The sequence below is a fragment of the Triticum urartu genome, chromosome 6 (genome assembly GCF_003073215.2).
Source record: "Triticum urartu cultivar G1812 chromosome 6, Tu2.1, whole genome shotgun sequence".
NCBI classification, from domain to species: domain Eukaryota; kingdom Viridiplantae; phylum Streptophyta; class Magnoliopsida; order Poales; family Poaceae; genus Triticum; species Triticum urartu.
This window is the reverse complement of record NC_053027.1, coordinates 273,988,039-273,991,392: the sequence shown is the minus strand read 5'-3', so window position 1 is coordinate 273,991,392 and position 3,354 is coordinate 273,988,039.

Sequence of the window (3,354 nt, the reverse complement as noted above, 5' to 3'; positions counted from 1 at the left end):
CACACAATCTCATATTCATCTATTCAACCAACACAAAGAACTTCAAAGAGTGCCCCAAAGTTTCTACCGCAGAGTCAAGACGAAAACGTGTGCCAACCCCTATGCATAGGTTCATGGGCGGAACCCGCAAGTTGATCACCAAAACATACATCAAGTGGATCAATAGAATACCCCATTGTCACCACATGTATCTGAAGGAAATATGCCCTAGAGGCAATAATAAAGTTATTATTTATTTCCTTATATCATTATAAATGTTTATTATTCATGCTAGAATTGTATTAACTGGAAACATAATACATGTGTGAATACATAGACAAACAGAGTGTCACTAGTATGCCTCTACTTGACTAGCTCATTGATCGAAGATGGTTATGTTTCCTAGCCATAGACATGGTCACTTGATTAACGGGATCACATCATTAGGAGAATGATGTGATTGACTTGACCCATTCCATAAGCTTAACACTTGATCGTTTAGTTTGTTGCTATTGCTTTCTTCATAATATTATGGAACGAGTAAAGAGACTTGCCGGTAACGAGAATGAACTAGGTATTGAGATAACGATGATCGGATCTCGGGCAAGTAACATACCGATGACAAAGGGAACAACATATGTTGTTATGCGGTCTAACCGATAAAGATCTTCATAGAAAATGTAGGAGCCAATATGAGCATCCAGGTTCCGCTATTGGTTATTGACCAGAGACATGTCTCGGTCCTGTCTACATTGTTCTTGAACCCGTAGGGTCCGCATGCTTAACGTTACGATGACAGTTTCATTATGAGTTTATATATTTTGATGTACCGAAGGTTGTTCGGAGTCCCGGATATGATCACGGACATGACGAGGAGTCTCAAAATGGTCGAGACATGAAGATTGATATATTGGAAGCCTATGTTTGGACATCAAAAGTGTTCCGGGTGAAATCGGCATTTTAGCGGAGTATCGGGAGGTTACCGGAACCCCCCGGTAACCTAATGGGCCTTAATGGGCCTAGTGGAGGAAGTGGAGAGGAGGCCAAGGGGCAGCCGCGCGCCCCTTCCCCCCCCCCCCCCCCCCCCCCCCCCCAGTCCGAATTGGACAAGGGGGGGGTCGGCGCCCCCCCCCCCCTTCCTTTTCCCTCTCTCTCCTTCCCCCCCAAGTCCTAGTCCAACATGGAAAGGGGGAGTCCTACTCCCAGGAGGAGTAGGACTCCTCCTGGCGCCCCCCTTGCCTGGCCACACCTCCTCCCCCTTGCTCCTTTATATACAGGGGCAGGGGGCACCCCAGAGACAACAGTTGATCATTGATCTCTTAGCCGTGTGCGGTGCCCCCCTCCACCATAGGCCTCGATAATATTGTAGTGGTTCTTAGGCGAAGCCCTGCGACAGTAGAACGTCAAGATCGTCACCACGCCATCGTGCTGACAGAACTCTTCCCCGACATTCTGCTGGATCGGAGTCCGGGGATCGTCATCGAGCGAAACATGTGCTAGAACTCGGAGGTGCTGTAGTTTCGGTGCTTGATCGGTCGTGCCGTGAAGACATACGACTACATCAACTGTGTTGTGCTAACGCTTCCGCTTTCGGTCTACGAGGGTACATGGACAACACTCTCCCCTCTCGTTGCTATGCATCACCATGATCTTGCGTGTGCGTAGGAAATTTTTTGAAATTACTACGTTCCCCAACAGTGGCATCCGAGCCTAGGTTTTATGCGTTGATGTTGTGCACGAGTAGAACACAAGTGAGTTGTGGGCGATATAAGTCATACTGCTTACCAGCATGTCATACTTTGGTTCGGCGGTATTGTTGGATGAAGCGGCCTGGACCGACATTGAACAGGGTTCTTTCTGAAGATCAAAAAGCAATCACTATACCACGTTGTGGTTTCGATGCGTAGGTAAAAACGGTTCTTGCTAGAAGCCCGTAGCAGCCACGTAAAACTTGCAACAACAAAGTAGAGGACGTCTAACTTGTTTTTGCAAGGCATGTTGTGATGTGATATGGTTAAGACGTGATTATATAAATTGTTGTATGAGATGATCATGTTTTGTAACACAGTTATCGGCAACCGACAGGAGCCATATGGTTGTCGCTTTATTGTATGAAATGCAATTGCCATGTAATTGCTTTACTTTATCACTAAGCGGTAGCGATAGTAGTAGAAACAATAGTTGGCGAGACGACAACGATGCTACGATGGAGATCAAGGTGTCAAGCTGGTGATGATGGTGATCATGACAGTGCTTTGGAGATGGAGATCAAATGCACAAGATGATGATGGCCATATCATATCACTTATATTGATTGCATGTGATGTTTATCCTTTATGCATCTTATTTTGCTTAGTACGGCGGTAGCATTATAAGATGATCTCTCACTAAATTTGAAGGTATACGTGTTCTCCCTGAGTATGCACCGTTGCTATAGTTCATCGTGCCGCGACACCATGTGATGATCAGGTGTGATAAGCTCTACGTTCACATACAACGGGTGCAAGCCAGTTTTGCACATGCAGAATACTCGGGTTAAACTTGACGAGCCTAGCATATGCAGATATGGCCTCGGAACCCTGAGACCGAAAGGTCGAGCGTGAAACATATAGTAGATATGATCAATATAGTGATGTTCACCATTGAAAACTACTCCATCTCATGTGATGATCAGACATGGTTTAGTTGACATGGATCACGTGATCACTTAGATGATTAGAGGGATGTCTATCTAAGTGGGAGTTCTTAAGTAATATGATTAATTGAACTTCAATTTATCATGAACTTAGTACCTGATAGTATTTTGCATGTCTATGTTGTTGTAGATAAATGGCCCGTGCTGTTATTTCATTGAATTTTAATGTGTTCCTAGAGAAAGCTAAGTTGATAGATGATGGTAGCAACTACACGGACTGGGTCCGTAACTTGAGGATTATCCTCATTGCTGCACAGAAGAATTACGTCCTGGAAGCACCGCTAGGTGCCAGGCCTGCTGCTAGGAGAAACTCCAGATGTTATGAACACCTGGCAGAGCAAAGCTGATGACTACTCGATAGTTCAGTGTACCATGATTTACGGCTTAGAACCAGGACTTCAACGATGTTTTGAACGTCATGGAGCATATGAGATGTTCCAGGAGTTGAAGGTAATATTTCAAGCAAATGTCCGGATTGAGAGATATGAAGTCTCCAATAAATTCTATAGCTGCAAGATGGAAGAGAATAGTTCTGTCAGTGAACATATACTCAAAATGTCTGGGTATCATAATCACTTGACTCAACTGGGAGTTAATCTTCCTGTTGATAGTGTCATTGACAGAGTTCTTCAATCACTGCCACCAAGCTACAAGAGCTTCGTGATGAACTATAACATGCA